At 36.8% G+C, this 6,512-nt stretch overlaps 1 pseudogene; it reads left to right on the top strand.

Annotated features, from left to right (window-relative positions):
* The first annotated feature begins 4,520 nt into the window (after nucleotides 1-4,520).
* Nucleotides 4,521-5,869, top strand: LOC149138793 (actin-related protein 6 pseudogene; annotated as a pseudogene).
* Nucleotides 5,870-6,512: the final 643 nt, after the last annotated feature.

Raw genomic sequence — 6,512 nt, 5'->3', positions numbered from 1 at the left:
GGTTGATTTTTAAATTTTTGTTGCAATGTATCAATTTATCTTAGGCTAAGATTTTAAAATCACTATATATTTAGCATTTAAAGAATAAATTAATCTTGGGTGTTCATTTTTAAAGTTTTTGTCATAAAAATTTTCCATAATGTCATGCTTGAAATATTTTGAAAAATTGAGATTTTTTTTGTAATCATAATCTTTGGTTTTAATTGCATGGTTGAAAAATTGTCAAGATTTTAATGTTTTTCTAAGTCATGATATTTTATTTTTAATGATATGGTTGAAAACAATTACAATTTCAGGGCTTTTTAGAGTGAAGATATTTTATCTTTAACAACATGGATGGAAATTGTTGGAATTATCAAGATTTGAGATATGATATTTTATCTTTAACATCATGTCTGAGAATTGTTGGAATTTTACAGTGTTTCAAATTCCGGATATTTTATTTTTAATTCCATTGCTAAAAAATGTCAAAATTGTAACCCAAATTTTTTTTTCTTATTCCAAAATCAACACTTATTTTTTAAGGGTGTTTTTTTTCATTCGTTTTGCAAAAAAAAAAAAATGGTTTTTACTTCCATTTAAAAAAAATTGTTGAAAATTTACCCTTAAAAAAAACATCGTTCTTAAATACACAATTTTCATTTTTGGGTTGTTTTTTCATGTTTTTTGGGGGTTTTTGGGCCAGAGTACCTGTTTTGAAGTAATGGTTCCTGTTTGATCAGTAACTATGTTAAGCAAGCAAAAACCAAACATGCAAACCAGAAGGCAAAGAAAAACAAATAAAATAAGAAAACACTACTCCTAATCCTATGCTAAACAGGGCATGGCCTACTCACGTGAAGTGATATTTCCAATGTAGCCATCGATGCATTGGTTGGTCCATGTTGGTGAAGGCATGGTTAACAAGAAAGATATGTATGTAAACTAGTGAACATGAAAGATAGATTAGCATAAACCAAGACTCTTCGAGTTCTAAAACATCCATAGAAAGAGAGAATGCACAAAATAAAGATTCCGCTGACAGACCATGGTGTTGCGATGCACTGCGTGTAGATAGTAAACTTACACTCTCTTTGTATTGTGGCATACGAGTCAACATGAGAAAGATCAACATCTTATTCTTTGCAGGTGCACTCATTGTGTAATATTCCTCCAAAGCTTGAGCGATGGGATTGTGCGATTCAAGTGGAAGTGAAATTTGGGTGTTTGATTGATCTTCAATGTGAAGCAAAGAGTGATGAGGCGCCTTGGGTGTTTCAATTTTTTTTTGATTGCAAGTGGAACTAATCTCATGATGGCGAGGGCCTAACATAACCATCAGCTTAGCTTGAAGTGCTTGACAACCCGCGGGGTTTCCACTCCGTCAATAGGTAGATCATCGGAGACCAATGGCTTAGACATATTAACAACACGTGAATCAACATCATGCTCAAATGAAGAAGTACATAGATCACAACAACCATGATCAGAAAATTCAGGATGTTCGTCAACATCCTCATGATTTGATGAATCGTGCAGAGGGGTAGATGAGAAGCAAGGATGTTCACCCTCTGTGTTTTCAAAAATGATAGATAACAGATGGGACAAATTCTCAGAGGAAGATATGTCCTCTCTGCAATGTAATGAAAGATTGACATCCTACATGTCATGTGAATGATCGTAAGTAGAAACATCTGAAAATGAGTTTTCACATGGAGGATCAAAAGTGGCAGGATCACAAGGGATGCCAGGATAGAGCAGATGAGGTGCAGATGGAAGGGTGTCATCCTTCACCACGGGTGTTGGGCCTCAAAATAGTCCTTATTTTCACTCCATTATTCACCAATACCTTCACATTTTACCTTCATGTCACCTCCATTCCACCTCCACATCATTACATTTACCTCATTATTGGGTTATAACTATGCTTTTCCAAAGTTTATTAATTCTTAACATTTTAAAGTGGATTTATGGTTAAAATTTAGAAAATAATATGCTTATACTTATACCTAACAATTAGAATGAGTTTGTTGACATGTGTAGGTACAAAGGAAGCTTCCAAGACACCTTTATGTGGCCTTGAAGGATCAAATTCGAATTTGAGAAGATAAACCTCATGGAGAAGATCATGATCTCATGGAGAAGATCAAGGACAAAAGGGGGTTATGTGTCTAGATGGTTGAGAAATGTATGGAACTAAAGAGAGATTAGTGGATCATCATTACGAGTTTGTTATCTCATCCTATTGTATAAATAGGAGTACCTCCTCCATTCCAAAGAGAGGACTCTTGGAGCATGTATCCAACTTATGATGGAATAGAATAAAGCTTCATTTTACATATATTTCCATTATGTAGTTTTAGATATAAATTGTCTTAGTGTAGTAAATGGAATAATTTGTCACTTTGTTCTTAAGAGAATTGAGCTCACTCTAAAAGGATGAAAGAAACATTTTATTTCATAATAGATCTTATTTCATTTAATTGCTTAGATGTTTGAGGATTTGTTTGTGATTGATGAATGAGTTTTAAATCTTATCAACATATGAGGGGATAACCAAGGGTCTAAGTTAGGCTCTCTCTCCATTTGATTTGCATGATGATTGAAATTCATTCTTTTTCTTTTATGTTTCAAGTATCATATGAGGAGATAACCAAGAGTCTAAGTTAGGCTCTCTCTCCATTTGATTTGTATGATAATTGAAATCCTTTTATGTTTCAAGTCATTTCATTTCTTATGCTTATGAATGAATCTTAGTTTAGTTTGGATTAGTATATGAGGGGACAATCAAGAGACTAAGTTAGTCTTTCTCTCTCTTTGAATCTGAACAACAATTAAAGTTCATTCTCTTGTCTTCATTTCAAGTTTCTGGTTTTATGTAATCAATGATTTCTCTATGATACTATAGGGAAGGACAACCAGGACCTCCTTAATTAGGAGCCTCTTCCCTTGCATATTATATTGAATCGTAAATAATTTAGTTAGACATAGAGTTAGTTGCCTACTCTTGCATATATTTTGCTGGCACCATCACAAGCTTATGAGTTTCCCTGGTTGATAATTTAATGAAAGCAATTTAAGCAATTAAATTGCCCAACATTTTGGCGCCGTTGCTGGGGATGGTGCTAAGGGATCAGGCATTAGGAATTTAATTGAGTACTAGTATTTTTCTTTAGAAAAACTAACTTGTGAGACCTGGTGACAGCAGGATCTTCATAAGGGAGTTCAAGTTTGAGTTTTCTAATGTTTTAGTATTTAGCTAGTTTTAAAATCAGTTTTTTTAAAACCCCCTGCATAAATAAAAACAAATCAAGCAATTAGTATGCTCTCTTCCTGTGCTTCGTGCAATCGGGAAGATCATAAAATCTATTGATTTAGTTCAAATAAAAATACTCTTGCTAAAAAATTGATATGTGACATGACAATAAAAAAAATTTGTGAATGCACAACTAAAAAATAAAAAAAAATAAAAAAAATTTAAAGAGATAAGTTCAATTTTCCCGCCTCCATCAAGAATCTTGACCTGTATCCTTCATCTGAAGGGAATTCGTAGTAGGTGGGGTCACTCAATCGGATAGAGAATTCATCCTCCTGATCTACCACAGAGAACGCATAGGGCTTGATGGGAATAGACAGCGATTTGGCGGAAATTTGTGGGAGTGTGAAGATGGGACACTCTAGGTTTTCATCCAACAAGGCAGTGCATGGAATCTCTAAGCTGGCTTCGACTATCTTTCCGTTTAAAGAAGAAAGGAAGAATTCTGGGAAGTGGAGTCAGATCTGGAGTTTTCTGGAGCTATTTTTGTAAGCTTGATATCTTGGATTTCTCTTCCGAGAAGAAAAACTGCCAAGTGGTGGCAAGTTTCAGGTGCTTCATCTAGTGAGGCTGTTTCTGTTTATCTTGCCCAAGGTCCAGACCGTTGAAAGAAAAGTGCCCTTCAGAGAGAAGGTTCTGTACACTGTAATCCCATACTGAATAGCTGCACCAAAATGCTCGTTGATCAAAGATAATACATTGAGGCCAGCAAGCTGAGCTGCTTGAATGATACCACTCCTCTCAGCTTGGCCAAAGAAAGGTGGCACGCTAATCACAGCATCCTTGATAGGGACTTTGGTATGGTACTCCGCCAAATGCCTACCATAACTCAAAATCATGGAAACCAACCATGTCTCTGACCTGCACGATGACCTTATCAGGGTAGCGGGCAGAGATCCCGGCGGCTTCTTCGGCGACCAGGCGGTCTCCTCCATTGAATGCCACGAGGGCAGGGCTTTTCTGCTTCGACATTTCATTTATTGCTATGGAAATTGGGCTCTGCCCAGGCTTTAGATGCACCACTGCAACTTTCATCCATTCAGACCCCAGATCTATGCTGCACACCGAAGCACAATGCAGGGCATATGGCGATAAACAATGTAAATATCACCAAAAGAATTCTCGTACTAGACCCCATCTTCAGAGATTGAGTAAGCTCAGGACATGAATCTTGATAAACTCGAGATTTTGCTCGAGATTTAGGTGATAGTTGCAACTAATCATGGCGAGAGCATGTGCACCCATGGTAGTGTTGGACAACGGAGGAGGATACTGTAAAGCAGGGTTCGCGGGCCACAAAAATCCTCTGGTGGTCGTCCCCAATTGTATGGGGCGTCCCCAATCCACGAAGAAATGGGTGATAGGAGACCAGCTCCAGTAGTGCGATGACATAGCCAGCATTACCCTGCGCCGCCCATTCGACAGAGGTTACCTCATAAACCCCGACCTACAGAAAGAGATTTGGGATCGAATATTTAAAAACCTTCTCAAAATTCGACCCTCAGACTCTTCGGGTTTGCTCTTGGTGGAGCCTCTCTTCAATCTGCCCTCCATTCAGAGGGCCACGGACGAGCTTGTCTTCGAAGATCTAGGGTTCCAGTCCCTTTACGTAGCAGATTCGCCCTCGTTGGTTCATTTATACGAGGCGAGCAGGTCACCTATCAGCCTTTTAGCCCGCACACAATGCAGCCTCGTGGTGGATTGTGGCTTTTCCTTCACCCACGCAGCTCCCGTGTACCAGAACTTTACTATTAATTATGGGGTTAAAAGAATTGATCTCGGAGGAAAGGCGCTTACTAATTATTTCAAGGAGCTTGTTTCCTACCGGGCTATTAATATGATGGACGAGACTTACATCATGGACGATGTTAAGGAAAAGCTATGCTTCATTTCACTCGATGTCGCCCGTGACCTTGAAGTGGCCAGGAAACCAGGAAATGAAAATCTTATTCGAAGTACATATGTCCTTCTTGATGGTATCAAACATAAGCGGGGTTTTGTGAAAGATCCAAAAGGGGCCCGGAGATATCTGTCTCTACAAGAGAAAGGAGCACTGCCAACAGATTCACAGGAGAATTCAAGAGAGCATGATATTTCTCAAATTGTTGAGATTGTAGAAGATAAAAAGGATGATGCTTCCATCAGAAATGAAGAATTGAAGTTGACTAATGAACGATTTCTTGTTCCAGAAATGCTTTTTCATCCTGCGGATCTTGGAATGAACCAGGCTGGCTTGGCAGAATGCATTGTGCGGGCTATTAACTCCTGCCATCCTCATCTTCACCCAGTACTTTTTTTTCAAGCATAATTCTGACTGGTGGGAGCTCACTTTTTCCACACATGAAAGCAAGGCTGGAACAGGAACTGCGGCCTCTTGTTTGTGATGACTATAAAGTAAAAATTGTGACACAAGAAGAGCCAATGTTAGGTGCATGGAGAGGGGGATCATTATTGGCAGCCAGCCCTGAGTTTGAATCTCTGTGTGTGACAAAGGCAGATTATGAAGAAATTGGATCTGCAAGATGCCGGCGGTGTTTTATGCAATCTTTTGTTGTGGTCAATCTTCTCAAATGATTACTCTGACACAGTTTTTTACAAATTCTGGATCGATCGGGACCGTTTGAACAATCTCTTCAGCAGAATGCAAGTCCGTGGTTTAATAAAGTCATGAAAAAAGAATTGAAGGACTTCATGAAAACAAAGCTTGCGCCTTCAATGCCTGATCCAGAAACCCTAAACCCAATTTTGTGGATTCATTCCTATCACCCCAAACTTCATGGACATGTGGAAATTTCACATGCTTTGAGTTTTTCATTTTGTTTTGTTTTGCGTTGAGTTTTTGTTTTGTGTTTTTAGTTTTGATTTGTATTTATTTTTGTTATTGTATTTATTTTTATTTTTGTTCTATATTTAGTTTTAATTTGTTTTGATATATATTTTTAGTTGTAATTTGTTATTAAGTTTGTTATGTAATTTATTGTTCTTTGTTTGACTTTAAATGTTTGTTATTTAATTTTTATGTTTGTTATATTTGTATTAATATATTAATATATTAATTGTATTAACATATTAATATATTAATATAATTATATTAATTGTTATAATTGTAGTTTGTTATATTTAATTGTAAATTGTTATATATAATTGTTGTTATGTTATATGATTGTATTAATATATTGTTTTATATTAGATATGATTTTCATGTTGTGATCTTTAA

This window comes from Pinus tabuliformis, chromosome X, assembly GCF_031772625.1.
Source record: "Pinus tabuliformis cultivar Carrire ecotype Pingquan chromosome X, CPIR1, whole genome shotgun sequence".
In the NCBI taxonomy this organism is placed as follows: domain Eukaryota; kingdom Viridiplantae; phylum Streptophyta; class Pinopsida; order Pinales; family Pinaceae; genus Pinus; species Pinus tabuliformis.
Note: the sequence above shows the minus strand (reverse complement) of the source record. Positions and strands in the feature narration are given on the sequence as shown.